Source organism: Symphodus melops (assembly GCF_947650265.1).
Source record: "Symphodus melops genome assembly, chromosome: 22".
Taxonomy (NCBI): domain Eukaryota; kingdom Metazoa; phylum Chordata; class Actinopteri; order Labriformes; family Labridae; genus Symphodus; species Symphodus melops.
The window spans coordinates 2,201,528-2,224,846 of record NC_136712.1 but is presented as its reverse complement, the minus strand read 5'-3'; the positions used below and the strand labels follow the sequence as shown (position 1 = coordinate 2,224,846).

At 44.1% G+C, this 23,319-nt stretch overlaps 1 long non-coding RNA gene across 1 annotated transcript in view; it reads right to left on the bottom strand.

Moving 5' to 3' along the window:
- Positions 1-7,080: 7,080 nt before the first annotated feature.
- Positions 7,081-23,319, bottom strand: part of LOC306817899 — a 34,820-nt gene continuing 18,581 nt past the window's right edge. Inside the window, exons 2-4 of the long non-coding RNA XR_013778099.1 lie at positions 17,856-17,952; positions 16,249-16,367; positions 7,081-7,167 (exon numbers count right to left, since the gene is read on the bottom strand). This is a non-coding gene — a long non-coding RNA (uncharacterized lncRNA). The remainder of the gene's footprint in view (positions 7,168-16,248; positions 16,368-17,855; positions 17,953-23,319) is intronic.

Sequence of the window (23,319 nt, the reverse complement as noted above, 5' to 3'; positions counted from 1 at the left end):
ACAACATTTGGTTTTTGGCTTCTCTTCTTCGACGTTGGACGTCATTCTTGATTAGTAACAAATTCAACTTCAAAATTTAAAAGTATTGAAAATATTTTGCAAAAAAAACAACAACAACCAAGAAACAGGGATGTGCTCATCCATGAGACAGAAAGGCAGAAACTCTCACACACAACACTTCCTGGTGGTTGCAGGAAACTTTGCGGTGCACATGGAAATTAGCTGTCGTGCTCACGGGACGCTTTCAAACTTCACTTTATTTTCTGCACATGCCGCGTCGTCATAAGCAAGAAAAACGACCGCCAGAACTTTAAAATGAAACACCACTTCCTACCCCCACGTTAGAGAGGGGAAACACGATGATGTACTCTCTGTTTCACCGTCCGACACTCGGATTCAAACCCGCAGCAGGTTATAAACCGCTAACTGACAAAGCAGAGGAGAAAACACGACACACTCTCGTTCTTCTGTTATGTTTTACCACGAAACTGTGAACGCAACAAGAGGGCTCTGAAAATTAAATGGCTCAAACGTTTGTGGGTGAGTGCCTGAAGAAAAAAGACAGAGTGCGTGTGTGTGTGCGTGTGTGTGTGTGCGTGTGCATATAATTCTGCTTTAACGCGTGTGTAAAGGTGTCAAGCCTGTGTGTGTGTGTGTGTGTGTGTGTGTGTGTGTGTGTGTGTGTGTGTGTGTGTGTGTGTGTGTGTGAATGAGTGAAGACATCTGAACATTGTGTTCGGGGGCCCAGACTCTGCTCTGTATTAGCTTCACCTCGTTATCGTTATCGCCCTCCTCCATTGTGGCATGAAGGAGGAAAATGATTAGAGGAACAGGTGACAATGGAGGCAGAGATTTCTGCCTTTAACCGGGGGCACAAACCGCCGTCAGGTACAGCAGCGTTACACTCAGAAGAAAAGACGCCGCACAAAAGGAGCTCCTTTTCTTACTTTAAAACACTCACGTCTTCTTCACGGGAGCCAATTGACTTCCTCCTTCCCTCCATCCGTCTGCATTGTAATCACAGGAGGAGAGATGAGAGCTTTAGAGAGAGGACTTCCTCCTCCCCTTCTTCTTCTTCTTCGTCATTCTCAAATCTTTCTTTAGGTTCTCCTTCTCCTCGTCTTTCTTTTTTTGTTTTTTAGTTTTGGATTTTTTTTTTAATGATTTGAACAACACAAAATGTTGGTCAGTCCATTCGCTTGTTGAGTGAAGATTCACACGTATAACTTTAATTTCTTAATTCTCTAATCTTGCTTAAATTTGCCTCATTTTGTCTCTTTTTGTCTCGCCTCTCCATCACACACAAATCCTGGACCGGATCTCTGAGATGCTGCGTTGGCCTTTTTTTTTAATTTTTTATACAAAAACGTTCATTTTGTTCATATTTCTTCAGTATTTATTGAACATTTCCTTTAATTGTTCCACCTGTTTATTTGGGTATGAAATACTTAACGTTTCTCCTCACTCTGTGTCTTTGTCATATTTAAACGTTCAGCAATGAAGATTTAAAAAAATGCACAAGCAGCATCTTTTTGCATCTTTTTTTTGGGAAAGCGAACGACGCTCATGGGAGCCAATCGGCTTCAGTTATTGTTAATTTTTCTTCATGGAATAAACAACTTTATCTTTGTGATTTTTCTTCACTCTTTGCGCTTATGTCAGTCCGATGTTTAGTACAAAATAAATAATGGACGCTGCACGAAAGAGCTGATTTTTTTTAACATTTAAACACTCACGTCTTCTTGAGGAGCGTTCAGTCCACTTCCATCCCTCCATCCATCTTTATGTTAATCACAGGAAGAGATGGGAGCTATGACTTCCTCCTCCCGTCTTCTTCTTCTTCTCTTTCTACTCTTTTTCTGTTCACAGAGGGAGAAAGAAGTCAAGATAGGCCGAGGCTGTTTCCCACGGCAGCGGCTGGACTCTGATGTAGTAACGCTGGGACATTATCTCATTCACCCCCTCCCTTCTTTTCTTATCTCAATGCTTCCTCTTTTCTTTTTCTTTTTTTTTGCTCCCCCTCTCCCTCCCCCATCCTCACACAAAGCTATCTGCTCCGTGGACTTTTCTGACTATTTATGTCGGACAAGGTCAGGATCGTTTAAACCGCTCTGCCTCTCTCAGCCCCTGCTGATGAGATAGCGCGGGAAGGGAGGGAGAAACGATCGATTCCCGCCGCCACGCAGATTTATTCCTCCCTCCCTCTCCACCCTTTTTTCCTTCGTTTTCCCTTTTTTTCTCTCGCTCTCTCTCTCGTTCTCCAAGTGGGCGAGAGAGGCAGGGTCCCCATTTCCGTCTCTACACCAGCAAGGCTCATCAGTCTCTTTAACACCCGTGGCGTTTAAAATACAGTAGCAGTTCTTCTTAAAGTGGCCACTTTTCTCCAGGTCCAAATGAGGGCCCTTCTCCCATCAATCTGTTGGACGTTGTAACGAGCGAGGGGGGAGAGAGTTAGAGATTTAGACGGCAGGTGGAGGTGTGTATCATTCAGGAGTGTTTTACAAATGAAGTGGGGCCCTTACTCAGACTGAGGGCTTGATTGTGACGTATCGGACACAAACCAGTCAGAAGGTTTTTAAAGGCCAATTAAAACGTGAAGGATTAAAAAGTACTTTAGATTTTTATATCAGTATTCGAAAAGCCTCAGACGGAGAATGTCTAAACATTAGTCCACAGTCTACACAGCAATAATATAGACAATGATAAGACACTTGCAGCTGCTGTTTAAAGTTGTTTCCACACAAACACAAAACTCCTGAAAGTCTCGATTGAGTCTCCCGTGTGAACGTGGACGGCGGAATTTTTCCTGCAAGAGCCGCGAGTAAAATCTCCAAATGAAGTCGGGTTGATGTGAGAGCACGACAGCTGTTGTTCAGGAAAAATTCCCCCCAGAACAGGTTAAGTGAGAGAGAGAGAGAGAGTGAGTGGGCGATGGTGCACGCCGTGAAGCTGCTGCGTTTTCGTCTCTGCTCTCCGGTATGTCCCCCGACGCTCTTCAGGAAGAACTGTGAATTACATGAAGCATTCACATACAAGGCAAGCGTCGCCAGGTGTTAGCGTGGGAAATAAATTGTATCATGCAAATAGTAGACGACATTTTGCTGCGAGCAAAGAAAGTCAAAAGCTCCTTTTACATTTCCAGTTTAAGGTGGGAGTTAAGTGTCGAGGACTGCAAATGTAAAAAGTGCGAAATCTAGCTTATTGTATTTTTCTAATCACACTCAATGAAGCGAGACTCAGCTTGATGTTGGTTTTGTTGTTTGTGTGTGTGCGTGTGCATGTGTGTGTGTGTGTGTGTGTGTGTGTGTGTGTGTGTGTAATCCCCTGTCACTCATGTCTCTGGTTTCTATGTTTCAGCTTTATGATAGATGGCTCAGGCCAACCTCAGAGCCGTGAGCCGGAGCTGCCCGACAGCGTGTCACTGCAAGGTTTCCGCCAGCCGAGTGTGTGTGTGCGTGTGTGTGTTTGAGTATGAGGATGTCTGTGATCCTCAGTATGTGTGTGTGTGTGTGTGTGTGTGTGAGTGTGTGTGTGTGTGTGTGTGTGTGTGTGTGTTTCTGGCCAGTTCCGACCCCCCACTGCAACAGGATAGGTGGGTAAAGACGTCCTTGCATAGTGTGTGTGTAGCGTGAAGTGCCTGAGGTCCGTGTCCCGCTGAGTGCGTCGGCCCCGGCCCTTTCCTGTCCAGACCACACGTCTAACCAAAACCCAATGTGTGTTTACACGTGTGTGTGTGTGTGTGTGTGTGTGGAGGACAAGCTTAGTCATTCATTCTTTCTGTCTTTATTGTTTTGAATATAATCTTTTAATCTTAAAGTGTCGAAAATTCAGAAAAAAATGCAGCAAAGTCGTCAATTTGTTTGTTTCGTACTCCAGCTGTCTGACACCAAAGTTTTCAAAGCCCGTGGTGACATCAATTAACCTCTCGATGACTCTGTCTGATAAACCTATCATTTATTGTATCCATAAAAGTGCTGGAAATATTATAATTGGAAATCTTATTGTCTCAGAAGTAGAGGGACGTCTTTTAAACGCTTGTCGCGTCTGACCAACGCCAACGCTCGACCCATGACGACGACGTTTTTTTCCACATAGAAATGTGAACTTCTTCAAGTTGGAGATCCAACATGTGGGACCGTTTGAACAAGACCAGGTCCAACCTTCATCTCTCCCTCTCGTGCTTTTACAGACCTGCAGGATTCAGCTTGGTTTTGATTAGAACAGCGGTCGATGTTGCGCTCTGGTCACTTCCTGTCAGCGGACTTTAAAGAGTTCGACTCTTCTCTAGATCCTTCCATGTGATGTTCTGGCTCTCTGATGTACATTGCTTTGGATTAAAGTGTCTGCTTAATGAAATTTGGTTCTTTCTTTCATTGCAAAGTTGATAAAAAAACGACTCAATTAGTTGCTCCAGAGAAAAAGAGAAAATCAAGTGAAGCTTCCAGAAAAGCTGCGACATGGACCTCGGGGTGAGTCGAGTTTGTTCCACGGGGAACTTTCCGTCTTTACGTGATTTTTTTTTTAATTTTTTAGTTCTTCCGTCTCAGAGATCATCAACCCTTTTAACCCTGATCCAACAATCGATTATCAGAATAAAGATCCGTGTCGCAGTTACAGATCAATCACTTTCTTTTTACTCATTGAAGTTCGGACCTCCCGCGTCTCGCCATCTAATCCAATCAAAATGTCCACTTTTTTTTTTCTGCTCGGTTTTTTAGATTCCTTCACCGATATCCAACAAACTCACGGCACCTAGGAGGACATGGAAAAAAAAAAAGGAGTAGGCAAATCTGGCTGCCCCCCCCCCCTCCCCCCCTCCTCCTCTTCCTCCCTATTCTTCCTCGCTCTCTCCAGCTGTGCCAGCAGACAGTGTGTTTCTCAGCGTAGTGGAGATTATAGCGGGGAATGACAAGCACGCCGTCTGATACCATATCCGCTCTGAATTACAGATCAGCCCTTTTTAAATGATATTTTAAATACTTGCTGCAGGCTGCGAGTTTTCACAGGGTCTTATTTCATTGTTATTATACTAGTACCATATTTTTGTTAGAAAATCAGTGTTGGCGCTTATTTAAATGAGGCAGAGTGGAAGCCGATATACACTCCAGTGTGTTATTTTACTGTGCCACTTTGGAAAATCCCTCAATACAGCCCCCCACCCCTTCTTCTTCTTCTTCTTTCGCCGCTGCTGTTCCCCCCCCCTCTTCTTTTTTAGTTTGTTCTTGGTGGGAATTAAAAAGGGAGCACTGTGAAAAGGACAAAAGAGAAAGGACAAATTGTAATTAGTTTGATTTTGTGTTGCGTGTGCGTGCTTGGCTGTGAGGTTGGTGGAGCCCATTCAGGGTTAGATTCCCACACAGAAAGACGACGGCGGCGGCGGCAGCTTTGATTACCTCTCTCATGTGTTTGGTGGCGGGGGACGGTTGAGTAAAAAAAAAAACCGAGCCTGGATTTGACTTCACCGTCGCTCATTTTGATCACTGAATTAATAGCATTAAAAACGTCCCTTTTGTTTTGCTCTCCTTGTATTTTAATATATATGGTGGATTTAGAGGAGGTGTAGTACCAGTTTTGGCGTGCTGGGTGGCGCTGTTGCCCCAGCGATGCCCCCCACTTTGCTTTTGGATAAAAAAGGTCCCTTGGTTTCAGTCGGAGGCTCTGAGCTCTTTGTGCTTTGGCGTTTCATGATGGGATTCTCTGGAGAGCAGAGGATGGAGAACGACACTCCTTCCCCCTCTAACCCTCTCTCTCCCTCTCTCTCTCTCTCTCTCCTTTTCTCTCCCTCTCTCCCCCCCTCCTCGCTCTCTGCTGGAATACACCCTAACCTTGACATATTGAGAATGAAAACGACGGTTCCACATCCCATGCTCGCTTGTTGACAGCGTTAACTCTCTTTTCATGTGTGTTTTGATAGCTGAAAATGAACCATATTAGACCGCTATGAGAAATTATGTTTGTGTGAGGACATGCATCGCCTCGTGTGTGTGAGCGTGTGTGTGTCCACAAACTTACTTTACAAACACACACACACACACACACACGTACATGCACAGTGCTGAATGTAATACTTGTTTATTCATTTGGTCCGAGAGAAAAGTGTGTAAAATAGGCCATGGGGAGGCAAATTCAGCCAGTGGGGCCAGACCCTCCCAACATGCTGTCTCACCCTCCTCACCCCTGTCTCACCTTTTCATCCACTCCCTGGACCTTGTTGGTATCCTCCTAAATGTCACTGAATACATTCATAGACCTTTAACTGGAGTCTTACCTTCCTTCTTTTACACTTCAGGGTTTAAAATTGGATGATTGTTTCAAACGAGCACAAATAGCTGATGGGGCTAAAACAACACTGACATGTCAGCGCTGATCTGAAGCTGCTGAAAGCTAACGCTTCAGTGTCAGTCGGGTTAGCATCAATGATTCAAGTTTTTATATGACTTTAAAATGTTCAGCCAATTTGTAGTTCTGCTGGTTGAAAACAAACCAGAAGCAGAATTGTCAAATTGCACTTCCCTGAGTCCGTCCTCACAGACGGCAAAGTTGAAATACTATATATAATAAAATAAATAATTTAAATAAGGTTATAGCTAGATGAAGCATGATTACAGCATGTGGCAAAGAAAACAAACTGTTTTAGTCTCTTTAAAGTGGGGTCCACACTTCAAGGTAATAGGGATGGTTTCAAGCACGAATCCCCCCAATCTCACCAAAGTCAGTAACGGCTTGATTATATACGAGACACGTTCAACATTTATATTCAGAAATGCTGTTCTGAGGGGAGAACAAGGAGGAACGGCCGAGCACGGACCCTGTGAACTGTCAGGTTGAACGAGCGAGCAGCCAATAAGGAAGCAGGAAGCACAACAAACATAACCATGGCAACGACAACAAACGCGAGGCATAACGTTAGGTAGACTTATGGACTGGAGGACCAAGGATGCAAAGACTCATCCATTGATTTCATACATGCACTTTGTCAAAGATGACTGAACATCAGCTAACTAGAAGGGCATCAAAAATCTGATTTCTCTCACATCAATCCAGTTTCTCCTTTCCTCTCACCTCTCCATCAACTCAGAGGTTTCATTTTCCTCCTCCGAGACTCCATTTCCTCTCTCATTCCTGTCCTGCTACCTTCTTTCCTTTCCTCATGCAGACGCAGGATGACTCCACAGACACATGAATGAGAATGATTAAAAGCTGAGATGTGTACTGTACATGAACTGATATTCAGGTTGAACCAGCACGTTTTCACACTGAAGCTATGGATCGCCTCCAGGCTGAAATGAAAACCCATTAAATCGGACATTTTTTCCCTTTCACTCACATCCTGTCACAGCTCGGTGAGAAGAAGCCAAATTTACATTTTTTAGCTATAAGGGGAAAAAAATGTTTCAGGTGAGTACTGAATTTACTCAAAATTTCAGGTTTCAAGATTAGCCTTTTAGCTTGAGCAGAAAACACCTGTTTGTCACTTTACATCGACCGCGTCTTTTGTTTTTCTCTCTCTAACGTTGAAAAACGATGAAATAAAATGAAAGTTAAACATGAAAAACTGATGTCTGAATGAAACCTGCAAAAGGAAACCAAAGTCATTTTGTTGGAAATCTTTTTTCAATTCCTTTTTCGCTCCGTTGCTAACACTTCTTTATTCTGTAGTGCTATAGAAATAACCTTTAAATGATCGATGTCATCAGGCAACTTTCCTAACAAATACTAATAAATTAAGTGCAATAACGACGTATTCCTGATTTGGTGGGTTTTATAATTATCCTGTTCTCGTGTTTCTGCAGGTCAAAACCAAAGTTTGCTAGCTGCAGAAACGTGACGCCTCACCCCGACGTCTGACAGCTGCTGACGACCCGCGCCGGCGCAGACTCAGCCAAGTGACATTTCAGCAAAACAAACATGGCGGCGGCATGATACTGACAGGATGACACCAGTCAAAGGTGAGGACATGTTTCACATTCGCCGTCGCTCTCTTCTCCCGTTGCTGGAAATGAAAATGGACGCGTTAAAATCGGCAACACTATGTTTCGTTTATGATTCCTGAGACAGTTTGTGATGTAAAAAATAAACAAGACAGGCGCCTGCACAAAGCAGGATTCTATACATGTTGCAGGATATGAATAACACCTCTTCCACGTCTATACTGAAGGAGAAACGTCACAGGGACTTAAAAATGCTGCTTCGACACGACAGTCCGAACAAGTCTTCTGTGTCTTCAGAGGATGATCAAAACGTAGCTGAAGCTCATTACGGGGACTCTTACGTCGATCTAAAAGCATTGTTTGTTGTCGCTGATGGACTCGTTTGCGTTTGTTTGTCGATAGAAGACGTCACTATTAATGTCAGTTTGTTTCATGAGCAGCTAAAAACTCCTGACATGCTAGTTAGCATTGTTATTCTGAGCAGCCCTCCGAGATCACATAATACCAACAGGTGTGGAAAAATCATGTACGGGAAAATGTGAGCTGAGAATAAGAGGGAGTTAAAAAAAAAGAATAAAAAAAAAAAGAACGCTAACATTTGATTGATTTTAAATTTGGTTTTAGAGTTTTCCACTAAGAGCTTGTGTTGTAGTATATATGCATTATTTTAGAGTCAAACTAAATGGATTGTCTTTGCAGATACCGACACATTTTTTTTTTTTGGTGGGTAAATATTTAAAGCCTGCAGCTGTTGGTTCCCACAGTTATTCACCTTTTTCCCACCGTCTCAGCGAGTGAAGTCCAAATGAAATAGAAATATTCATGGCTCCTCTCCGTGGGCATAAAGACCTGGACCTCCTGCCCTGGCCATTCAATTAGCCTCAGTGTCCAGCGAGTGTGTGTGTGTGTGTGTGTGTGTGTGTGTGTCTTTCTGTGTGTGAGTGTGAGCACAAACTATTGCCCTGTCTGAGCAGCCAACCTCAACTAAGGGCCAGGCTCAAACAGCGGCTTAAAGCTAACCAGGTCACAGCTGATGGTGTGAGAACCGGGGCCGTGCACGCTTTGGTGTGTGTGTGTGTGTGTGTGTGTGTGTGTGTGTGTGTGTGTGTGTGTGTGTGTGTGTGTGTGTGAAGACAAGACTAAGAGCTAAAATAGCCCTCCTAACTCCCTCTATATGTCAAGAGTTTATTCCAAAAATAAATCCTGCTACGTGGCAGTTTTCCCATGATGTCACTCTCGTTGCAGAGGTTTTACATTTGTGCGCTACAACTCGACTTTTCGTGTGTATTTTTAACCTTCTGTTTGGTTTTGATCCGAGCAGCGTGCGTGCGTGCGTGCGTGCGTGCGTGCGTGCGTGCCCGCCTCTGCCAAAGCTGCCAGCATCTTTCATCCTTGTACAACAAAGTGTGTCAAAGCAGTCAGGACATGTTGACTTTGTGCTGAAGTTGTGGCGTAATCAGAGGCCGATTCTGTTGAATCACTCCGTCCTCACGCCGACGCAGAAAGGCGACTCCGACTGTTTAACCTTTAGCTGCACGACAGGGTTAATAGAGCATTCACTGTGGGTGCGGGTGTTTGTTTATTTTGTTGGTGGCAGCTGTGGAAAGTTCCTTATTTAGTTTGTTGCAGAAAAAGGGACAGATGCATCTGTAAAGGTTGTGGGATATGACTTCCTGCTTCTGCCTGAGGACAGTTTATTTTTTAATTTATTTTTTTAAATGCTTCTGCAGAAGTTCTGCATTTAACTTGTTGATTTATATGGAAGCCCAAAGAGGAAATTTACAATGCATTTCGCGGATGCTTTTGTCCACAGCGATGAAGCCGGGGTCTTGAGATGAGGAAAGAGCATCAGCAGGTGCTGCCTCCACAGCAGCGTTACTGCTGAACTGTGTCATCTTTGCTCCCGGCGTTTGTGCGCTTCGCTTCTTTAGAACAAGCTGTTACACAAACAAAGATTTAGGAGTAGTCTTCCTTGTTATTTCTGCAAAGGGAGTTTCATAAACACTGGAGAAGAAAAGCTCATCGAGCCGTGCAAAACTTGAATCGTGATGTAACTCGATTATTTCCACAGAATTTGATGATACAAACGCATCCCGTCCTGATGAAAGATCATGTGGAGGTCGTTTGTTCAAGCAGCAGATCAGATTTTTCGTAGTAACTTTACTGAAAGCAGCTGGTGCTGTTAGTTTAATGCACTGATGTGAGCCTTAACTTCCCCAAACCCTCCTCTTCCTCACTGACAGGCGTTTCCCACCATCAGAGACCGTATAGTGTGCTTCTATAGTCTGCCATTCCCAAAGTTGGCGGAGTGTGAAGACATATAATTGCTTCATGAAACCTAACTAGGTGATATGAATAATCTGTCAGTGGAGGAGGCGACCCGGCCTCCTTGCCAATCACCGAGGTGTCTCGGAGTAGCGGAGCGTGGCCAAAACCATACCTGTCCATCCGGAAAAAAAAAACATATCTGTCCCTCAGCTTCCGCTTCCTCCCCCCCTCAAACTGCTGTTATCAGACCAAAAGGCTGAGTGTGTGTGTGTGTGTGTGTGTGTGTGTGTGTGTGTGTGTGTGTGTGTGAATTCACCGGAGACCCTCTATATGCCACCATGATCAACTCCACATCAGATAGAGAACCAGCCACTGATTGGTGTGTGTTTGCCGGAGTGTGTGTGTGTGTGTGTGTGTGTGTGTGTGTGTGTGTGTGTGTGTGTGTGTTTTCTTCACTCTTTGAGACAAAAAGGATTCTGACTGGAAACAGTTTTGATAAGTGCACTGATAACACAAAACACTCAAAACTGATCTCGTCTCAGGTACAGGTCGATGTTTTGCACCTTGGACGGACAGTTTGTGTCCAGAAAATGTCGCTCATTTGGAATCGAACGACCTCGAGAAAAGCAGAAATATTAACGTCCAGACCCAAACACTGGAACAAAGGCTTCCCATGCACTCGATGACTTTCAAATCTGAACCTTTTTTTTTTTTTTAACAAACATGGGCGACCACAGACACAAGGACACTTTCAACCGATTTGACAGAAATTCGTGTCATCAGTCGGGATTTCAGAAGAGAAACAAATATGGAGGACGATCGATGTGGCCGACGCTACTGTCCCCCCTTTTTCCTCTGTTTATAAAATTGTCAAACAAGCGCAAATGTGCTCGCAGTCACGTGATGTGACTTTGCGAGAAGCTAATAGATCTCAGCGAGGTTCTGTTCTGTCTTCATCGATCTCCTCCGCAGTGACCAACGCTGCTCCTGGTGAGTCACCTCCATTTCCCAAAACTGCCAAAGAACTTCCAACTAAGACTGAAGATGTTGAGACAAGCTCATGAACAGACGGCTCGTCATGTCTCTCTCTCTCTCTCTCTCTGTAGCTCGACCAGCAGCCACCTCACCCTTGCTGCTGTCAACATTTAAACAGAAAGTCATCCATCCAGATCATGGAGAAGAGAGCGTCTTGATCTTCACCATCCACTGCAATAATAAACAGGATATTATTTTATATTTATGAAAATGATTATTTTCTATCAGGCTGTTAGAAGAGCAGCGTGCACAACTCAGGAGTGTCAAATAAAAGCGGTCTGTGCATGGTGTGCGTTTATGGAGAAAGATTTCAACCAGGAAGAAAGTAAAAGCAGAAAGTCGTTTTATTTATCTCATCAAAAATATAAATGAACGTTCCTCGGTGTGCTCGTGTCAAAGACTAAACTCAAGGACATTTTCTCTTTCAATTCAAACACACATCACACTTTCAATTGTTTATCTTTTTTAAGTAATTGCTGTTTTCATTCACAATAATTAGCTGTATCCATGCACCTTTAAACAATCCTTGAAACGTGTTTTTTTTTCTTCAAAGCCTCAGAAGCATTTTAAACCTTCAAATTAATCACAAAACAAAAACTTCAGTGATGCAAGCCAAGATCAGTCCGTCACTTGAATAAGAAAATGTGCAAAAATTAGCCTCTTTATGCAGCGAAACCTGGCATGAGACGTTTTCTTTTTTCTCTCCTCGTGCTGGAACCAAACGTCTGCACAGTGGATTTACCAGCAGAGAAAATCAGTGAACACCTCCATGCTTCTTTTTTTTTTTTTTTCCCATGATCCTCTACTTAAGCGACCCTCGTGATCACCTCCCTACAGCACACAAAACCCGAGTCGCTCGGCCTTTTTCTCTGCGATCTTATCGAGTCTTTTTCATTTACGACGCCGAAGTGGCGTCCACGTGATGTCATGGACGCGCGCTCGCCGAGCTTCGCTTTGACTCTTAACGGCGAATCACAAACACAGGGAACATTTGTGTTTCCGTCCGTAATAAATGTGTGTAATATTAGGTTCATCGCATGTGTGTATCTATCTGTAGAAACGCATGTATGCAGTGTGTGTGTGTGTGTGTGTGTGTGTGTGTGTGTGCGTTTGTGCAGATACAGTATATAGCGTGTTTGTTTTTATCAGAGATCTTTAAGCTGGGTCATGTGTTGTTGCCTCACATTTCATCATCCTGCGCTCTTATCTGCTGTTTTCATACACAACTGCTGTAATACTGTTATAACACACACAGACACACACACACACACACACACACACACACACACACACTCACACACACAATGTACCAGACTCCCACCATATAACGGTAAGCCGGTACAGATAGTTTGTAGGAGGGAGCATGAAGGAGTAAAGAAGAGAAAGGAGGAGAGCGCTGAGCGAGGGATAAGAAGGAAGAGGGAGGCAGCCATTATCTGACGCAGTTTGTTGTTGTTTTTCGTCATCGTCGTTGATTTTAGCGGCTGATTCGGACAGACAGAGGTTGGAACCTGTCAACGAAGCGAGGAATGGAGTCTCTCAGATCGGTTCCTCTGATTATTTTGTCCTCCGTTACACACACACACACACACACACACACACGTCTCTCTCACCCTGCACGCTCCACGTCGTGTTGTTTTGTCTCTTGGGTGCTTAAATATGAAGGTTTTTGTGTTTGTGTGTCTCCATGATGCTCGGCCATTAAAAGGGCACAGGGGGGGGTTACAGCTGGGTCAAATCCCATGATGTTTACAAAATGAATATCTGGAACTTCCTGGAAGCATTTCTACCAAAGTAAAACATTTAAAAGCACCTGATCATTGACGTCAAAAGGATGGCTGGAATTGATCATATTCACATGGAGGCATTTTTTTCTCCGTCTGCCTGAGATAATATGCTGAACAATGTCGCAGGCTACGGCTGTTTGCAGGAATTGAAAACCCTCTAATTGTAAGGAATCTGACATGTTCCTTCCTCTACATGTCAGTGGATTATTTCAGCGGGACATTGGGCCTTATTTCAAAGTCAAACATCAGCTACCCATCCGTCCTCACTGTGTATGAGTGAACACGCGATACAAAAGCAAAGGCACGACTTTAAAGCTAACCCCCCCCCCTATTTTCCATAAACTCCGTCACTGCCGCGCTCGACGCTGAATCCAAGTTCGCTTCCACTTTATTCAATCCTAGTTTTTCCCACAGGGAACGTCACAGATTTAAATGGGGCGCTGTGGAGCTATTTTAAGAGGCTAATATACAACACCACAATCGTATATGCACATTTACACCGTGTTTGAATTTTGTGCACATTTTGGTGAGTTTTAGGAAACTGTCCTCGCACCCGTTCGGACATGATGGCATCTGATGTTGGGGAGGAAACGAGATGTCAATCAGGTAATTATGTGTCTTGTTGCTCAGGCTCTACTAATAGCATACACTATATGGGCTCATGAAAATAAAGGAAGAGCTGATTCCTAAAGGGCATCTGGAAGCTCCCTGCGCTCGACAACATCTGTCCTCAAGACACCACTATCTGCCCCGGAGCTTCTCTGAAGTCTTTGACGAGTAAAAGCAGCTGCGCAACTTCTGTGTTCCACCATATTCACATCGCATGGAGCCGAGTCGCCCCGAACAGAAGCAGCTATAAAGCATCTGCTACACAGCAGGTTAGCATAACCGCCGCTCTTTATAATCCATTGAGGGTGTAAACTGCATTCAGCGGGAAAAGTTGTAGATTTGAATTTGTTCGTTTTATCCTGAATCCCTCTTCTAATACTTGTCCCAAACTGCACTGAACTTTGTGACCTGAGCTGCACATGGAGCAGCTCTGCAGCTCTCTTCTTACAGTTTGTGTGGGCTTAACGGAGCCTTTCAACCCAGGAAACGGCCTGTGATTGCATTTCCTGTCTGAGCATCACAAATCTCCCATGAGCCCTTTTTCTCAGTCACTTTCTTTCGAGCCTCCCATCCCAGTCTGAATCATGGGAGTTTTTTTCCCCCTTCCCTAACGCATAGCTCGGAAGCTGATTGGATGATGACTCTAATGGTTTGTTTTTGGACGGGGGGGGGTGGGTGGGCGGGCATGCTGAGTGCGGGGGCGCATAATGGCATCCGATTTTGGGGAGGAAACGAGATGTAAATGAGGTAATTATGTGTCTTAACGAGGGCAAACAGCGTTGACATTCTAGCCCTGGTAACCAGCGTATTTATAGCCCTTAATAACCTTAAGTGGGACTGGCTGGAAGACTGTCAAGGGAATTAGAGGCGACTGAACAGCACTGCTTTTGTTTTTATTAGGGCTGTGTGCTTGAATCAGCAAGGTTTGACTCGGATTCTTCCTTCAAACTGCAGAGAATGATTTTGACAGGCGTAGCTTCGAGCTTCGAGAAAGGAGGAGGATGCTGACAGACCCCCTGCTGATTCGTCCAACCTCCCTTTTAAAATAGTTTGATAGTTGTATGCATAAAACAAAAAAAAACAAAAAAAAGAAGATGAAACCTCGATACCCCCGTTGGAGGAAAGCCGGAGAGGGTTGTCGAATTTTTGTGGCCTCTCATGTAATATGTATACGAACAGGGCGAAAATATTTCCCTTGCAAGATTTGTCTTAATAGACAATCAAAAGAATCGGAGCGGAGTCAACGAAAACAAAGCGCGCACCGCAGCCAGATTAAGTTCAGTAGCTTTTGGCTCCTACGACCTGAACTCCATTTCTGGTTCTTCTTTTTTTTTTTTTTTTTTGAAACATTGAATGAAAAGGAGCAAGTTAGTCAAGCAATGCAAACCTCCACTTAAAATAGAACTAAAAAAAACAAGAAAGATGGAGATGGATCAGATAAAATATCTAAAATGGGACGCGGCCCGAGATGTTTCTTGTTCGTCTTTGCTGATGTACAGTCACATTTAAACACTTGTCACTGCACTCATATACTGTGATCGATGTTTAGTCGTCTTATATTACATCCTTTTTATTAACCTTTATTTATCCAGGAAAAGTCCCACTGAGGTTAAAACCCTCCGAGTCCTGCAGAAGATTCAACTCACAGCATGTTGGAGCTTTTTTTTATGCACATTTTGAGGGATCACGTTAAAGGTTTTCCAGCACAGTCTAACTAGTCAGTGAACAAAAAGAATCAGAGTCCTTCATAACCAGATTGAGTTTCAAGTAGTTTTTGGCTTCTCCTTCTCCTCAAAGCTGAACTCCGGTTTTTTTGACTCTTGTTGTTTTTAAAACGATATAAAAAGATTAAAATGTGAATGAAGTGAAGTGGAACCTGGTCAGGAGGAGGCCAGCGGGACTCTGGGTAAAATGTTTTGGCATTAGGATTGTGCCGAGCACAGCAGAAATGCATTTCTGACAGAGTAAGCACCGGGGGGCTTCGGAGTTCACCCTATTTTCATATTCTCTCGTACGTCCATTTCCCTCCTCGACAGATTAAAATGAGAGTTTCTGCGTTGGCAGGATTATCATATGGCGCTGAGGGGTTTTCAGGAAGTAGAAAAATAGAGATGGAGGGAATTTATTCTGAAGTGCTGGATGTCCTCTTGTGAAATGAAGGATTTTTGGTTTCTGGTGAAGGAGAGGAATGATCGGAGGATTCTGTTTTTTTTGGGGTAATTTCAAATTACGAGAACGATGACGTGTTCAGGAACCCGCTGAGTAATTACAGATATTAGTCAGCTTGAGTCAGATTGTAATTCACACCGCTTCAGCCGCCTCATGTTGGTGCAGACAAAGTGGCATCACCTGAAAGGCTTCACCTGCTTCCTTCTATGGTACACATATTAAACACCCTCCACCCACACACACACACACACACACACACACACACACACGCTCCCCCCTCCCGTCGTCGGTCTCTCTTTCCGATGGCACTCAGCCGTTACGTTCTCAAGGGAAGGGCAGACTGCTGGCGCCGCACTGTTTGGGCTCTCGCTATATCTCCACACACAGTTTAAAACACACACACACACACACACACACACACACACCTCTGCAGGTACACAGATACTCACACAACAAATTAAGCGTATTGTTGCGTTGCCTCCACAGTCGAGGGGGTGAGAAGTCACTCGGAGGTTCACGTGTCGTACGACAGGTAGGGTTCAGGCCAGCAGGAGGTTCAGTCTTCGTCCTGATGGGGACAAATATTCAGTAATTGAATGTGACGTCAGGGTGCTTTTAGAGGGAAGTTTATTTGTGATGTGCTGCTTCAGCTTCTTTTTTTATCTCTCCATATGCAGGACGAAATGTGAAAACACGAAAGGTTGTTATAGGTTGTTTTTTTTTGCCTTTATTGGAGAATAAAAGAAAAATTATATATTTATTGAAATAAATTAGCCAAAAAAATATTTTTTATTTCTTCTCTCCGATTTCTTTTTTGATGTTTAGTTCTTCTCTCTTTGCTTCCCTCAGCTCCTCACTTCGACACGTTCACACCTTTACTATCCGACCACATCAATAAAGTTTCCGTCCGATTTATATTGATTTGTCTGTATTTTTTTTATTTGTACTTTTGCTAATGTTTGATTTGATTTTTTAAGTTGTTTTTTGTTGTTGATGTTTTAGCATGTTGTGGTTTCTCTCTACATTTTGGTTTTGTAATTGTTCATCTTATCACCCAAAAAAGAAAAAAAATCAGTGTTTTGATTTTGTGATTCAATATTTTGTTATTTATTTTTTACTCTTGAAAAGAATACTGATACTTCTGACTCCTTGTCCTAATATCTTCTATCAGTATATATTCCACGTCTTACATACTGCTTAAAAACCCACTTTAAATTTGGCCTTTAATTCAGGTTTTTTTTTCCATCTAAAGTTTAACTTTGTTCTGCTTGTCTTCCTGCTGTCCACATTAAAAACCAGTAACAGGAATATAAACATTTAAAAACATATTTCAGCATGAGAAATGCAGGTTTTCATATAAGTTAGGGGAAAAGTTTTAAATCGCCACTTTTCTTTTTCTTTGAAGAGGCTGAACCTGCAGAGACGCTGATTGAGTGGTTTGGGTTGGCGTGATAATTAGTGACCTGTAAAACGACTTGAGATATGTGGAGGTGCAGTCGGCAGCTCGCAGTCAAAACCCACCAAACCCCCATAAAGACATGAAAGGAAGTTTAATACTGTGTGAAAACCCGAGCGACTCGTCTTTCTGTGAGCTTTTCATTTCCAGCGTGAGAGATCACATCGGTGTTTATGAACCCGACACTTGTCTGGTCCTCGCTGCGTGTAAGTGCTTTCACAGACCGAAGAGGAAACTGGGGGGGAAAAAAAGGTGGTTTGAAAGCGGGAAAATATTCCCGACACTCGGAGTGACCTCCGTGTGAATCCCGGCCTCCTTCGTCTGAGTGTTTTTGTGGTTTGTAAAGATTATTTGACTTTTGACAATAAGTTTAAAGTACGATGTTTAGTTGAGGGTAACACTGGATTATTTTTACAGCCTAATTTGAAGCAGTAGGCTCTCTCTCTCTCGCCCTCGTTTTCTCCCCGTCTCTCTCTCTCCTCCTCTCGTAATCCGCAGTCATCTTGATCAGAGGCAGACAGCGGGGTTTGGCACTAAATTAAACAAATAATCTCCGATGCTGTGGATAACATTCCCCTCTGATTGACCCGACCCCCTGACCTCTGAGACACTCTGGCCGGGGTCGGGACCTCTTGGTGGCCTCGGCTCGCAGCGTCAGAGGGGCCTCAGTGTGTTGGTTTGGCCTCCGTATTCCGACCTGTAGGAAAACATACAAACGAAAAGGAGCAGACCGGTCAACTTCAGAACTTCAGACCAGACCTCCTTTAGCACTCATGATGGTTGAAGTGTTCTGGCATTAATCCTGAAAAGTTATGACGAGAAAAAAAAAAAAAAAAAAAAAATCACAGAAGGAAGAGTCACAATACAAAGAGTACAAAAACATTTTTTAAAAATAAAAATATAAAAAAAATCATCCCTAAAAATGTCTCCTCTATAAACTTTCAGAACAAAAATGTAGTTTGTAAAATTATTGTTTCAACTTTTCAAAGGTCGAAAACCTTAAAAAAAAGAAAGAAGAGGAAGCAGAGTCTGAAATATTTTACATTTCTGTCTCTTAATGCTCATTTATTTTCTTAACAGCAAGAACTAACTTTTAGATAAACTAATTATAGTGTACAAATATGAACGTCCTGTATGTAACCTCATGCCCCCATCGAGTCAAATGGTGTCTAACGGGGAGTCGCCCTGACGTCTCACTTGGTCTGAATGTGTGAAATGTGGAATTTCGAGATTTCCCACGTTACGGTGGACGCTTCAGAGTTCCTGACCCGAGCGGAGACAAAGCTGCGAAGAGACAGAAAAGTGGAACGAGGTGACGTTGTTGTCCCGGTGTCTGCACAGATAATGAAAAACCATTATCTCCCAACTTCAAACCCTCAGACGTGTTTGTTCAGCAGAATATCATGACAGTTATGTAGATGGGCTGTGAAGGTTCACAGGTGCATCTATAATAGACTGATTATTTATTCTCAGCAGCTCTTTGGACAAATGATCTTTTTAGGTTGAAAGACAAAAAAAAGAGCATTTTAATGATGCTTTTCAAACAGCGCTGACTTTTCTTTAATGTCTAGAACATAAAATTACATTTACAGATTTTATATCCATAGAGCCCGACCGATGAATCAGCCAGCAGATAAAATCAGCCGATATCAGCAGATGGTGGAAAAAAAAGAGTTGAACACCGTTTCATTTTTCGGATATTTTTTCAGTGGACTCAAACGTCTGACACGGTTGCACAGGGAACTTTTGTACTCAGGCGCCGCTCACTTGCAGGACTAATTAAAGTCATTTCCAGTCATTACCAAATGCACATAAACCTGGGATACATAACCAAGCTAAACATTTCCAGATTTAAGATGCTCCTTTATCTGCCTCATATTCTGAACTTACTCTGTTCCCATCAGGTGATTTTCTGTTGCCGTGGCAGCATGTGGCGTGCATCGGTCACAGAGGGATCGAGGACATTAAGCGCTCCTTAAAACCTGCCTCAGCGCCACGGATCGCTCCAAGAACAAAGCCGAGGTTGGACGCGATAGGCGGCACGCATACGTGTTCTCCCCTGCTTATCTTGTTTATGTGATGGAGTTTTTCAAACGCAAACATTTTCTTTAGATGGCACAGTGGACCTCTGCTCTGAGATAAGCATCGAATGCAGACTTAATTGCCTGAGATAGAAGCTTATTATTCCCATTAAAACGGGGCGTTCGAGGCCTCGCTCCGCGGGTCTCTGTGCTGCAGGAGCCTCTCTCTCTTTCATCCCTCCTCCCTCCTCTTCCTCGTCTGCCTTCAGCTTGTCTCTATTGTCCGTTTGATGTAGAGATGAAGGGGGGGAAAAGGGCAAACAAGAACAGTTTGGTGCTGAAAAGTTGGGAAATCTGGTAACAATTGGAATGTAATGGAAGTGTTTGGAGGTCTTGTCCCCTGATGTGCTTAGCTAATGATTTCGCCGCCCTGAGCGCGACCTGCGTACGTGTTCATCGACACATCATAACATTTCATTTGGCTTATTTTTTTTCTCCTTGATGCGCTTTTTTATTATTTCTACCAGTTTGAAGCTTTTGTTCCACCTCTTGACTGAACTCTGCACAGAAACAGGTTCTTCCTCTTTCTTTCTCTTTCTCCGAGTTCGGCTGCACGGCCGTTTGCCTTTGTGCGTCTCCGGCAGCGTTTTTCCCTCGCTGGTCGGCACCAAGCCGGCATTCCTTCACGGGTTCACTGGCAATGCTCAAGTGGCTCCCTCTTAACAGCCCCCCTAATCACTCAGGGACATAATCACAGGCCACTTTGAAGTAATAGTCAATTTGCTGCGAGTCCACCGTTTAGCAGAACCGCTTCGACGCAAGCCGGGGCTTCGAGCCGGCCACGGCAGATATAAAGATACGGAGGCTGCTCAGGGAAAGGAGCTCTCGATTTTTTTTTGCAGAAACAGGCTTTTAAACGTGTGCGTTCAGGTTGTTTGGACAAAGGACAGGTGAGGTCAACATGAGGTCAAAGACACTGAACTTTCAGTGTGTTCAGTTTACCAGAAGTTCACAGGAAGTGTGCAGACTCATACCTGTCACTCATCCCTGCACGCTCTGCTCCTGAATGCACCGCCGATTGCTCACAATGACACACTGTACCGACGATGATGTGTGTGAAGTGAATCGGGTTGCGGGGCGGCCCGACGCTGGCTCGTGTTTATTGTTTACGGTACTCCGGGTGGCGCCAGGCCCTGAAAAAACAGGAGCTGAAAAACACTTTGTTTTGCTGCTGCGGTTTTGTAATCGCCGTCTCTATCGGGAGCCCTGATCGCTTCACAGAGAGCGAGAGGAGGAGGGAGGTAAAAGGTATGTTATTCCACACGGTGCACAAAGAGAGGGAACAGAACAGAGAGAAAGAGATGTGGGTGCTTGGCAGTGGGTCTGTCTGCGCCCTTTTTTCCACCTTCTTACAGACGTATCCGAACACTCAACCCCTTTACCCAGACGAGAGCTGAGTCAGCCACTCACAGTGTCTTCACAAAACTCCTGAAAAGTTCCCAAAATCCTGACTCAGATAGCGAGATTGCGTATAGGTGTAAATAGGCCGATCCATGTCGGCGATCTATACAACTTAGTTCTATGCTACTCTGTGTTTACAACGTTACACACAATGCACTGCTAGTCCTGCACGTTTGGCACGCTACGTAGCATGAAGGACGCTAGCAACGAAACACCAACAACTTCAAGGCCTACAGGCTATTTCTGCACACTGAAGTTTTTTTTTTTTTTTTTTAAACGACCAAATGGAAGAAAGAAGGCAGATTAAAAACGAGACGAAGCGGTTCACTTTGTGAAATTGACAAAACACTCGAGACCACACAGTATTTTGACATCACATTAATTACTTCTTCAAGAATGTACGAGCGCATTTAGTTGATGGATGTCGAAGCTACTAGCCTAGCGGCGGATATCTGGAGCGCTAACCTCAGCTACAGCGGTCTCAAAACGTGCACTAATCACACAGCAGAGACACGATTCCAACAACCAATTAAGGAAATACTTGATCAGATTACTGACGTGCAGGAGATTTAAGAAACAACAGAAAAGGCTGTGGAGCGCACAGGAGCACACAGCTTCTTTGCACATACAGAGGAGTTCACCGAGGGTTCAGTGAGTGAGGCACAGAACACAGACTTATTTATCAAATCTGTGTTTGTATCTACAGACACTCGAGGTGTCAGATCAGTCTCGAGCCTCCAGGAGTCGGCTCGTTGCATCTCAAGTTTCAACCATGCCAAAAGGCGGTCGTTTGACCTGCCGCAGGTTCGGCCTCTGAAACTGTTCGAGTCCGAACAGTTGAAGTGTTTTAAGAGATTTAAAGGAAACTGCATCATCCTCTCAGACGACCGCTGTCGTGGGCGTGGAGGTGCTGCGGTGAATTCTCGTCGAGTGATTCATCCGTTTCAGAGTCACAAAGTGGTTGATGCATGATTTCACAGGCTGCACGCTGTGGTGCCAACTTTTCCGGCTCTGGCAGTTTGTCTCCGCCGCTGTTGGTCAACATTTTTTGTATTTTTAACGGCTGTTATGATTCACAGTTTTTTTTTTTGCCAGGTTGGAAACTCCCCAGGTTGACTAACAGTGGCCCACGAGGGACGCCGGACAAGCTCCGCTTAGGAACGCTGAAACTCGACCGCCGACATTTTTCCCATTCACAGGCGTCACTTCAGAGACGTCTCCACCTCCGCTAACGAGAAACAAAGTCTAAATGTTGTTTTTACAGTTAGAGGACAGAGGCCTCATTTGCTGATGAAGACGATGACCTGCATGTGCTGGACGCCGTTCTGGACGGCGTGGCTCGTCTGCTCCACCTGTCGATGAACACCTGTCGGCTTCGCACGCGCTGAGGTTCGGCCTATTTCACAGAGCCATTAGTGCGAGGAGCGCACGCGTCTTTATCCGAACGGCGGCATTAGGACGTAATGAATCATGAAGACGCCGATTGTTCCACGCTGCTTTCTCACACACACACACACACACACACACACTTCCACAGGTGTAGAACATCATTATCACCCAGCTCCAATTGATGAAGAGTATTATACCCTTAAATTGAGTTTCCTTACGCTGCGATCACGATGACACCAGAAAGGAGACGGCGAAGAAAAAGACGCAATCATCAACAACTTTATATTCCAATCAGCATATCTGAGCAGCACGAATAAAAAAGAGAAAATGGAGCCGGGGCTTCAAATCGCCTCAAATTGCTTTGCTTTCCCCCCCCCCCCTCCTTCTTCCTTATATCATGAAATGTTAGCGATTATCATGAAACGCGTAAATTGAATTCTTTTTTTTCATTTAAGTGATAATTGATTTGACATTTCAGAGCACTTCAAAGGCAGTTTGGCCTGAAGGCTCTGCAGTAAATTACAGTATAAAGCAGAGGATTTACCATTAGCTGAGTGTCAAGTGCGCTCGGCTTCCCCCCCCCCCCTCGTTCTCTCCCCCCCTCTATCTTTTCTTCCCAAACCCTCTGAAATCCCAGTCAAACTTTACACAACTTGTCTTCACTGCCCTGTTTGTGTGCGTCCAGGTCTGCCGGTTTATTGTAACAGTACAAAGGCCCCGCGTGTTTATCAGTAAACGGAGTCCGCCCGCCTCCATTATAACTCTTTTTCGCTTCCTTGTTTAGTTTGTATACTTTTTTTTTTTCTGGAGGAAATGCCCGTCTTTTTACTGTCCCTGTTGTGCATGCAGGGAGAGGAAGGGAGAGAGAGAGAGGGTGTTTGATATGTAAATATTCAGTTCAACAAAGTGCAGGTGCTATCTGTGCCGACAGAAGGTGATACTTTGTGCAGCCGATGTCTTCCTCGCCTTCTGAAACGTGCAGGCACACAATTAAAACCCACAGAGTGAGCTCAGAGCTGCGTGAAAGGGCGATATTTACTATTTTTTATTCAGAATCAGATCAGGTCTGGTCAGTGTCAGCCCGCCCTGCTCCCCTTATGCCATGCATAAAATGCTCTGTGTTTGGATGTAAGGCAAGAGAACTCTGTTTGAGCAGATCAATACAACAGTATAGTCGATACTTTCAGAGTCAC